The 12,119-nt window shown below is 39.1% G+C and overlaps 1 long non-coding RNA gene and 1 pseudogene across 1 annotated transcript in view; one reads left to right on the forward strand and one right to left on the reverse strand.

The window, feature by feature from the left end:
* LOC132498662 (uncharacterized) overlaps positions 1 to 12,119 on the reverse strand; it is a 333,526-nt gene that overhangs the window by 196,325 nt on the left and 125,082 nt on the right. The window lies entirely within an intron of this gene.
* The window catches only part of LOC132498988 (uncharacterized), a 59,187-nt pseudogene that overhangs the window by 24,227 nt on the left and 22,841 nt on the right, over positions 1 to 12,119 (forward strand).

Consider the following 12,119-nt stretch of genomic DNA (forward strand, 5'->3'; position numbering starts at 1 on the left):
CCATTGTGTAGGATGTCTCATCACTTTCTTGATAACATCCTTTGATGATCAAAAGTTCTAAATACTGGTGAAGTATAATTTATCTATTTCTCCTTTTGCTGATTTTGGTATCATATCTAAGAATGCTTTTCAAATCCTAAGTCACAAAGATTTAGGCCTATGTTTTCTTCTAAGAGTTTTATAGTTCTAACTATATTAGGTTGTTGTTTCATTTTACATTAATTTTTGTATATGGTGTGAGGTAGTGGTACAGTTTCATTCTTTTGCATGTGGATATCCAGTTATCCCAACCCCATTTGTTGAAGAGACTATTCTTTTCCCACTGGATTGTCTTGGCACCCTTGTCAAAAATCAGTTGACCATAGTGTGTGGGTGTATTACTAGACTCTCATTTCTATTCCATTGGTCTACATGTCTGTCCTATGCCAAGACTCAAAGTCTCACTTCTTGAAGTAGAGGTGGGTAAGGGCAGAGAAAAGTTCCTACAAAAATACACATAGATTAAAAAACACAGTTACTACCATTGAGGAGCTCACAGTCTAAATCAGGGATGCACAATCCCTTGAAATTATACAAAAAATTTTCATGAATGGACGGATCACATTTATCGATGGAGAAAGATCCATAGTTTTCCTGAGGTTCCCAAAAGTGTGTATAACATAAACAAACAAAAAAAAGGAATTAATTAAGATAACAGCTGTTCTCAGCCCTAGGTATATATTAGAATCTCCCAGGAAGCTTTTAAAAACTAATGATTCTTGGGACTCATACCTAGAGATTCTGATTCAATTGGATGGGAGCTGGGCCCATGTTATTAACATTTTTTAAAAGCTCCTAAGTAATTAAAATTTGCTGGGAGTGTTGAGGAGCCCTGGTCTAAAAGGAGAGTCATCATTATATATAACAATGTAGGTTATTACATATTATATAAATAATTGTAATATAGTATGATAAATGCTAAATATGGAAATTTACAATAACTATTTTCTTTTTCCCTAAGATGTCACAAATTATAATTGGGAAATTTTTGATATAATAGAAAGACTGAGGGAAAATTTAAGAGACCTTTTAACCCAAATCCCTGTATCTTTATTTTTCTCTGTTTCTGGAAGCTGCCACAAAATTTCTTGGTACTGAGTCAAGTTTGACTGCAACTATATGAGAAGGACTGAGTCAGGTCCATCAGCTAAGCCCCTCCTGGGTTCCTGCACCTCAGAAACTATGTAAGATTATAGATGTTTGTTGTTGTAAGTGACAAGGTTTTGGGATTGTTATGCAGCAACATACAACAGTACAGATGGTAAATAAATATTCAAACACATTATTAAAAATAAGCATCCTTTCCATAAGTGATCCCATGTGTAGAAGAAAGACAATGGTTGGCCTTGGGCTCAGGAACCTGGGTTCTAGTTGAGCCCCATCACTTGTTCTGTGAAATGGGAATAATACTGTTTGTCTCCTTGGCGAGAACTGCATCACTTGTCCACAGCTAAAGCAATTATGACTCTTCCCTTTCAGCTCAGGTTGGGGCTGTTCATGAAGTATGTGACTGAATAGAGGAAAGTTGAAACATACACCGCATCAGGGTCTACTTGGAGAAAGGTTAAATGTTTTCGGAGTAAGCGACAGAAACCATCTCCTGCCATCACATAGTAACACAATGACCTTGAACAAATAGCCTCTCCAAACTTCCCGGAACAGAAACAGCTGAAGATCTGAGTACTTACACTGGGATAAGTAAATAAAGGAAACGAATAAATATAAAACTAAATTTAAAAAGTGTTATATGCCAAAGAAGATATGGAAATATAATTTTGATATAGCTTCCAAAAGTATTCTGTATCTGTCTTATATAATTTAGACGAGAAGCTTTGGCCATCCCTTTTGTAATCATCTATGGCAACAGTAGGAATGAACTATGATATAAATGTGATGGTAGGTACTACATACGAGATTGATAGTATCCAAACCATCTTCCAATCAGTAAAAATAAATAACACTTTTCAGAAGTTGAAAAGTTGTAATTTAGAAGCTTAATTAGGATCCTTTTGATTCCTATTCAATAAATAATATGGTACCAACAGAGAATGATTTCCTTATGCCAAGAAATAGACACAAATGAAAATGAATGGGTGATAAAATCTTACTTTCTTCACAAACAGTGAAACAGCAGAGGAAAGTTTCCTATAGACAGGAAATTGAAACTGAAAGCACACTCTAGGAGAGTTTTATCAAACACTTAAAATCTTCAGTTTCTATAGACTCCCAAGTTTGCTGCATAAGTTACTTGGGACCCATATTTTTTTAAATAGCATTTTTTCTGTACTACAAATGATTTTCCATCAATCTTTTTCCCAAAGCTAGTGAAAAGTTACTAGATTTCACCGTCCCTTTGTATGACCTGCATTCTACAATATGGGCAAAGAAAACAGCCATAACAATTAACACTGTATGGGCTTTATATATAGTAGTGGAAAATAGATCATCAGGATAGTATTATTTTACAACTCCTCTTAGATATTTGATAGCTCCCCACAGGCAGTGTAAAACGGAAGCAAGAGTTTGTTTTAACCTTTTATAGTAGGTTCTCCCCTGGATCCTAGTTTGGACATTCAAATTAGTGTTTCACGCCTGAAGTCATATAAAATGTGGCATGAGGAGCTGTGGGGGAAGGAATACACATAAAGTAGGGGAGACTCTTGCAAGTATCAAAATAGCACGGTACTACCTTCTGGAGGTTTTTAATTCTAAATATGTTTTCTTGCTAGGCAAAACTTGAATGATATACTTGGGTTAGTTTGAGGTATACTCTTCATTCAAGGACTACCAGGTTTCTATTATACAATATGTCCTGATTGTTTCTCTTTCTAAATATAAGTATAAACATAAAGATATTTTATTTTATTTTTAGTTGTAAGACTGTTTGAGTTAGAATCCTAGACTCACCACTCATTACTTAACCATTTCATGCCTCATTGAAGTGGCATGCCTGTGCTTGCTTGTTTGACCTCTGTAAAATGGGGATAATAATAATATCTACCTTACATCTGAGGTTGCTGTGGGAATTAAAGGAGTTCACACCTGTGAAGCACCTAGAACAATGCCAGGCATAAATATTATTCATATTTCTAAAAAAAAGAAAAAAAAGTGAAAATGTACTCAGTATTTCCTCATCTCTCTTTTGTGCAAAAGCTGTTTTTTTTACTGGATAGGCTGCTGTGGTTCCAAATCTTGGCGTGAACAGTTTATTTACCCGAACACGTGAAATTCATGGATTTATAGGGTTCTGATCCTTTCACACACAGGCCTTTGGTTTACACTCTAATTTATTATGACAATGATTCAGAATCACTGCCATCCAGCTCCCCTGGCTGCTTCTACGTAATGACTTAGTTTTCTGTGTTCCAGCTCATGAGGAACAGATGTTAAAGTGAAAAAATAACACCATAACAATTTCCCTTAATTAGCACCTTTGTGAGTAAACTGAAGAAGAGTGAACCATCCTAGAAACTAAATTACTCTCCCATCTTCAGGCGAACCTTCCAGCTCCGCGGGATGAGTCACTAGCCAGCGCAGATAACTCCTCCGCGCCTCCTCTGTGAATAAATGGGGCCGTTAGTCCTTCAGCTACAAATCTGGCCACTTTTAAGAGCACTTTAATCATTTTCCATTCTTTAAAAGCTGATGTTTTCATACAGTCTTTCTTCTTTCTTTTTCCTCTTCCTCTTCGTAAACACAAAGGGAGATGACTGTGCTTTTCACGCTGTCACTGACTCAGCAATTCCTCTATTTTTTATGAGCTCCTATCAGGGGCAGCATAAAAATATTACCAAATTAAGAACTAACAGGTAACCTCTAGGGCAAAAAAGAAAGGGGGGAGGGAGAAAACCTTGTTTTATCCCAAGAAATTACCAGCCAAAATCAAAGATACAAAATGATGATTTTTGTTGTTCTAACATGAAATCAAATATTCATTTGAGAACATTTTTTCCCGGCTTAACATTCAGCATCCCCTGGTAAGATTAATTTTAATATCATGAGAGTGAGTTCCAGCATCTCAACTACTTCATTTGCATACTATGGTTTCTATATGATTCAGATTCATATTGCTTTGAATCCCAGGAGCCTCAAATAAATGTAGCATTATCACTGAAATGCAGCACTTTTCTCTTTTTATAAAGATGAATTTATGCTTGAAATAAATTTATTCTAATCCAACTTGAAATATACAGGCACTATCACAGATTCTGAGGACTGAAGAAAACTCAAAGGGTTCTCCAGTCTAAGCCAGACCACTCTTAGGACCCATCAGGTAGAGGGTTTTGTTTGTTTGTTTGTTTGTTTTTTGCGGTACGCGGGCCTCTCACTGTTGTGGCCTCTCCCGTTGCGGAGCACAGGTTCTGGACGCGCAGGCTCAGCGGCCATGGTTCACGGGCCTAGCCGCTCTGCGGCATGTGGGATCTTCGCGGACCGGGGCACGAACCCGTGTCCCCTGCAACAGCAGGCAGACTCTCAACCACTGTGCCACCAGGGAAGCCCAGTAGAGGGGTTTTAAACCTAGTCTTATGATTCTCCAAGGAAAGAAATTTTTTTAACACCTCCCAATAACTTCTGCAGCTTTGAGCACACAGGGTGTGACTCTACAGTAACGAAACAAAACATATTTCCATAAACCGTTCTTGAAAATTTTTCATTTCTTAGTCATATTCCACAAAGGGAATTTCTCAGGTCATCAGACCAACATTTTCCTTTTTGCATAATTTTATACAAGTTGTTAGGATGAAATTTTTAACGAGTTCACCGTCTTTTTTTTAGCCTCTCTTATTTTCTCTTGCCTTTAGTGACTTTCAACAAATGATGTAATCTTTACTAAAAATCCTTTGAATTAAAGGATTTATTGTCAAACTGCCTTTATGATGATCTTGATCATCAGAGATCACATTGCTGTCTACGATGTGCTTTAAAAGGCCCATGTTCATTCTCTGATGTAACAACAACCAAAAAAGCACACACAGACACACATAGGTGATTGGTCCAAGGTCATGCATAGTTGGAATATTTTTGCTGCAGGAACACTAACGAAATCAATCCTTTTAGGAATTAACGACAAATGTAAGTTTATGAAAGTCTATCAGCTTTTATAGCTTATAAAATGAACATTCACTTTTCAAAAGGACTCATAAATGTTTTTGTTTCATAAAGAACGTTTATCTTCCTGACTTTCATATCCTCCTAAAGAGCAATGTGGTTTTGTTTAGTAGGTATATATTGATACCCACTATTTACCAGACACTGTTCAAGGATGCGGATACAAGATGAGAAAACAAGGTCCACGCCTGGTGGAGCCTGCAGTCTTTCAGGAACCACCATTACAAAACACATCATTTCCATACAAGTGGCAAGTGCCAGGAGGAAAGCCTCTACTGGAGGATAGGAAGCCAGAGAGATGTGAAGTCAGGGAAGACTTCCTGGAAGAGTTGCTGTAACTAGCACAATTTCTAATTTAATTTTTAAGAAAACAGTCTGTATAAAAGAAATTTTAAAAATACTCCGTGTTTATGGCAGAGAATCTAGTAAGACATATATTGGAGGACAGGAGTGAGGAGGAGGCAAAATATTATTAAACTGTGTCACAGACAAAGGGAGAAGAGTTCCTCTTTAAAATGCCTAAGCAGAGTCAGTGAACATCCACATATCTGCTTCTGAGATTCTGACACCAATTCCAATGTGTAGGTTTTTTCCCTCACACCAAGCAATTCTCGGACACAAGCTGGGTGTCCTACAATTCAACTCATTTCTGACACTATCTACCTGGAGGTAGCATCCGATTCCACAGGTTAAACCCACAAGACTGCCCCTCCCCCCACACACATTTCAGACGCCAATCACAAGTCCAGGTTGTCACCTGTGCTTCAATTGACCCGCTATATATAGATTACAGGTTTCCATCACCCCCTCCATGGGTTTGATTAATTTGCTGAAGTCGTTCACACAACTCAGAAAAACATTTTCTTAGTTTTATCCGTTTACTATAAAAGGATAAAACTCAGGAATAGCCAGATGGGAGAGATGCATAGGGCAAGGTATGTGGGAAGGGGTACGGAGCTTCCATGCTCTCTGAGATTGCCACACCTCCAGAGAAAGGAGGTCTTGGAGGGCATCCCAGGATCCATAGAACCCCAAATGGTTGTTTCATAATAAACTTTCCTCTTCCAGTATTTGGGAATCAGCTTCTAAACACTCTCAAATTTTGATGCGTTAAAGAACAAGTAGGGTCGGGACTTCCCTGGAGGTCCAGTGGTTAAGACTCCACACTTCCATTGCAGGGGGTGCAAGTTCGATCCCTGGTTGGGGAACTAAGATCGCACCCACGTGCTGCACAGCACGGCCAAAAAAGAATAAGTGGGGTCTCTGGCTTTTGTGTTTGGTACTGTTTCCCTATGAGATTCTCACAGGAACATCCACCTAATGTAAGAAGCCCTGGTCAACAGATGTGATTGATTTGATTTTGGTCTCCTTAGGTGCCATGCACATGCTGTATAAGAAACTGGAGATTCTAGACAAAATAACAGTACTAACAAAGCACACCCATATTTGGTGAAAGTGTTTAAACGCAGCAGCCGTTGTCTGTGCCCACCCTTACTCTTTGACCTTTCAGTGTGCTTGGGCCTTTTCCAACTGCCAATATTTGCATCTCTGGCCTGAGGACTGAGGGCCAACCTGCCCACATACCTAACAAAATGGAAGGACCAGGGGTGAACAACCTCCGAAGCAGCCCTCAACCATGTCCCAACTCCCTGCCTCTCAGGCAGGGTAATTCTGAAGCTTGTGTTTACACTGCTCACTAGAATTTACCCAGAGAAGTAAGCACTAGTCACTCACTTTAGTAGCTGCCTTAATAATGCACCTTTTATTGGCTGCCTTCCTTTCCCTGTATTATTTCCCTGCTCCCCTATTGGTGTTTCCTGTACCGTACAAGCTGCACTCAAATACTTATCTCAGGGTCTGCTTCCAAGGGACTAAATCAAGAGGACAACACTCATTAAGTATAATGGTATCTTCATGTTCAAATAGTATTTTATAAGTACACAAAATATACAACCCAAATTGCAAAGATAAAGAAATAAAACAAGACATTTTAACAACAACTATGTTTTCTAAAACATATTAGAAAATAGACATATGTTCATTGTCTAATTTTGGTCCCAGAAGCATCATGTGGTTTGTACATATTTGGAGGAAACCACAGTAAGGGCTGTCACCAAGGAAGGACAGGTCAGTCACCTTTCCAGGTACAAGGGCAGAGGATGGTACAGATGGAGAGGGAGGTGTCAAGTGGAAACCAGAAGAGAGGTGTTGCTTTTGTATAAGTATGTTAAGGTAAGCATGCATACTGAAAAATACTGGGGGACCGCAAACCCACTGCCCCTCCAGCTGATTCTGATCAGAACAGCGTAATTAATCCATCATGACACGTTGATGTGCTGGAACTGGCTCGGACCAGCTCATGAGAGCCTGAGACCTGACTGCTAATTTCAGGAATTTTGCAAGCCAGATGACTTCATGGTGTAGCCTGAAATAGACCATGGTGGGAGTATTTGCACCACAGAAATGGGCAAATGCTATAAATCAGGCTTCCTTTTCCCCCAAGAGCCAGTTGTTACACATTTACCAGCACACCATTGAATCTTGACATTGTCATATTCACGTTTATTAATTAGCCAACCTCACAACAACAAGGAAACCAAGGACTAAGAGTAGATTGAGACTCACTTCCTTGGTGCCTCGTAAAACTGTAAAAGAGATTTGTAAGAGATCAAGGAAGATACTGCCTAGATAATTGGTCTTTACATTGGGCTTTGCACATGCTCAGGGGTTTGTATACACAAATAATTTTAAGGGACTCAATTTCCAGATCTTCAACTTTCATATGTGCTCTTTCTAAAAATTGGTTTGCCTGAGAATGAGGGTACCTTTCCACAGTCTTTCTCCCATTTTACAGAAGAAAGGCATACCTATATACACATATACACCACATCTCACTACTGGGCATTTCCCTGGGGTGTAAAAGTGTCCAATTCCCCAAACAAAGGTATACAGGGAAAGACTGTTCTGGGAGAAGACTCCTTCGTGATTAATTAAGGCATATTAAGCAGGGCCTCCTATCTTTCCCGGTTTTATATATTTATCCGTTAAGGTGAGGCTTGCATTAAAAGGAAGGTATATTAACCCATTTTGTAATTTTTCTGAATTCAAAACAACTGAGGAAATATATCAGTGACATGGATTCTTTTGATTGTAGTTAGAGTGCTTTGCAGGACTACCAAAAAATTTAAGATACTTTGGAAAACCCCATGGCTATAAATTTCACATGCTTTCTTTGCTGTTCCGTGTGCTTTATTTCATAAGGTAATTAAAACGCATTTCATCAAATCATATCGTGAAATAGTTATCCAATTACAGCTCAATCTTCATTTCATTTTACAAGATGTTCAATACTTTCTATCTCCTAGTAACAAAAAAAGAATTTATTTAAATATAATTTTTAAAAATATAGGTGTCGGTTTTAAAATGATTGAAAGGTGCATAGTTTTTTGTTTTTTGTTTTTTGTTTTTTTTTAATTCCTCTAGTCAGGAGCACAGAAGTTTGGAGCTGTGGCCTGAGGTTACTCTCACAGCTAGCCTGGAGAGTCCAGAGGTGGATTAGACAGGGGCAAACAAACCCTTCCAGAATACCCAGAAGTAAAGAGAAAAAAGAATCCCTTTGAAGAGTTTAGTAATTCACTGCAAATGTTTCATTATAGTTATTTTAAAAAGTACCTTCATTGACGTGTGAGGAAAAAAAAGTCTATGGAAAAGGAATCTAGAAAACAGTAGTTTTAAAACATGGTGAACTTCTTTGAAAATGATTGTGTGTATATATATATTCAAATATATAAATATATAAAGGTCAAAAAATGACGCGTCATTTCGTATAAGAAGATCTTGAGCAGAAAAAAGAAAAACCTTTGATATCTATGAATAGTCACTAACCCACAGCCAAGAGTATATCTCATCACTTTGTTTTTTTAAGTGTACCCAAAAGTCAGCTTTTCTTAGATCCTGTGATCTAAGTGTGCTTGATGTAAGCTCTCCTATGGAGTCATACCGGATAGTAAATGTCTGTATTATTAATAGCATCAAAGCACTAAATGTGTTCCTAACATAGGTGAAACCTGGGTATTTACGAGGCACCTGCACAGCCTTTAAGGCTGCTGGCAGAGTATGTCGAATTGTTTCTTCTAAAAGCATCCACTAAAAATAACCATTTTTTTTCTTCTTTATTAGGAATTCCAGAAGTTATGGTTGCCTATAAAATCAAAAGCATGTGGGAGTAAAATTTATATTCTTCCAGAAATTCCTCCGAGCATTCAAGGCGATGTCTTTGTGGCCCTTCATAGTGTGACTGTGGTAGCCATCTATGTTGATTGTTCCAATAAAACTCTCAATTTAAAGGTAACTTATTTTGGCAACTTGATGATCACATTTAGTCAGGTTGGAAGTAGGAAGGCAGATAAAATTTCCTTGATCAAGAAAAAAGAAAATGTATTTTTTAAAATCAAAAAGCAGGCAATCTCAGTGGCAACACTTTATCCAAATAACTACAGACGTTGCCTTACTCTTTGGGCATTAAACAGTATAAAGAATGACAAGAAATAAACTCTGTCTGTTCTAGTGGAAAGGATCTATTCCTATTCTGTTTTCTAGAAATGAGAGGAATAATCTATCACAGCAGTTCATCTACTTGTGTGCCTAGGAAAACTTATTAAAAAATTCTTTGCTCGTGCAAATGGGTTCAGTGGTATTGATTTAGCCACTGCTTCTTACATCCAGGGCGTGAAATCAACTGATAACTTACGTGCTCCACGGGGGCTGGAAAGCACAGAAGAGTTCAGGTACCCCTTCCCCTCACTCCACTCTCCACCCTCACTCCACCCTACCCCGCAAACTGTCTTGGCAATTATCTTGGGATCTCCCTTCCTTGTCTTGGGAGGTGATAATGTATATATGCAGAAAGAATAACTTCTCTGCACAAGAACAGCACCTTTTTAAAGGCAGCATTTTAGCTCCCTCTCCCCCCATGTTAACTTGGGGGCTTTAGTTGGGAGGGAAAGCAGGGAAGGTGGTTGGATGGTTCTCAGCACTGGCACTTCCCACTACACCCTGGGGGTAGTAGCTGGCCTTCCTGCTGCTGTCGGTCTAAATGTAGAACATGAGGTACGTGGTGCTTTTAATCCCCCAATGATGCAACAGGAAAACTCCCATTTCACATCCTGTTCCGTGTGGGCTGATCTGGACAAGTTGCTGAGGCAGCCCCCTGCCCTTTGGTCCACTTGAGAAAGGGTCCTGGACTCTTGCTCCTGCCTCGTTGGATGTTCAGTCCTCCTGACTGATATTTGGCATTGGTCAGGCAACTCCCTGGTCTTCATCAGCTCCAGAATAAGACCTGGTACATAGTACATTTCTCCTTGTCATCACAAAGACCAAAACTCCTCATTAACTCAGATGCTCTGATAACATCAAAATATACCACAAACTGAGGGAGAGGGAGAGACCAAGGAGCACAACGTTTGCTGACAGCTCAGCTCTTCCAACAGTCTCCTCTGGGTACCTATTTTATAGTGCAAACCAGAATACTCTGAAATGACCCCCCATCCTTCCCCAACCCCTAAGGAAAGAACATATTGGATTGCCCTGGTTTATGATTACTTTTATACTTATCTAAAAGACCTATGCTTTTCCCCAGGTGATAGATTCCTTTTGATTTCACTAACTGTGTCAGATTATCTAAATCTCATCACCTCAAGGCAGAAGTCCACGGAAGTTTAGCGGTATCGTTCTAAATTGCACTAGAGTTAAATATGTAGATATCTATTGCTATCACAGATATCAAAATGTATGTGTTAATGCAAGGCAACCTATGGCAAATTGCAAACAACTGCCCAAGGCCCTGTGCTTGGGGAATCACAGAAAACACTGATGCTTGGGTAGCAACTGAGAATATATCTATTGGAGGAAAAGCAACAGCTGGTTAGTTAGTGGGGTGCACAACACAAATATCTTGATCACATAACCAATCTGTAATTTCTAACAGTATCACCAAGGAAATGGGGTAAGGTTACCCATTCTTCAAACACACTCTCCAGAGGGTTAGTCTATGACTTCTTCCTCTGGCAATGTTTATAGTAGTAACATTCCCTTCGTGGTTTTATTACTGAGATTCCGCCTGTTTCAAAATGTAGACAGAGGAAGGAAAACAGATGAAGAGATAGATCTGTATGAAGTGACTTCACGATGCTGAAATTATGGATCTGTTATAAATGAGCTTCTAAGCGGCTACGACTCCAGAATTTTTTTCAGCTCTCTGAATTTACAGGCAAGAGGTTTATTTTTCCATAACCACAGATATACAATTAGAGGTGAAAGTAAATGACAAAAGGTGTCTCTCTTTTCTCTAAAGTTTATGCTGTGGATGAGTAAAGGAAGAAATTGAACTGCCTAGTAAACCCACTGCGTGGTTCCACCCTCCTTCTAAATATTGCAAATACAACATCACTCCATTCTTTTTTTTTTTTTTTGCGGTATGTGGGCCTCGCGCTGTTGTGGCCTCTCCCGTTGCAGAGCACAGGCTCCGGATGCGCAGGCTCAACGGCCATGGCTCATGGGCCCAGCCGCTCCACGCCATGTGGGATCTTCCCAGACCGGGGCACGAACCCGTGTCCCCTGCATCGGCAGGCGGACTCTCAACCACTGCGCCACCAGGGAAGCCCATCACTCCATTCTTCAACTATATTCTATGCACAGATACATTGAAGGTTTGTAACTTTGATTTCTTAATTTACCTGTCTTGATAATCAATCGAGATTGTTACAAATCATTGTATTATATAGAGATAATCTCTAATTTGGTTTTCTGGTGGCATAAAAGAATTAGTCTGTCTTTCCCCAATTAAGTGTATCGATAATTTCTTAGACGTAAGTTGCCCTTCAGGAAGATATTTAGAGAGAAAAATTAGAATCTCATTCCCTAGGAATTTAATGAAGAACTTTGGGTGAGTCACTTTACCTTCCTGAATCTTA

Source organism: Mesoplodon densirostris, chromosome 11 (assembly GCF_025265405.1).
Source record: "Mesoplodon densirostris isolate mMesDen1 chromosome 11, mMesDen1 primary haplotype, whole genome shotgun sequence".
Classification (NCBI taxonomy): domain Eukaryota; kingdom Metazoa; phylum Chordata; class Mammalia; order Artiodactyla; family Ziphiidae; genus Mesoplodon; species Mesoplodon densirostris.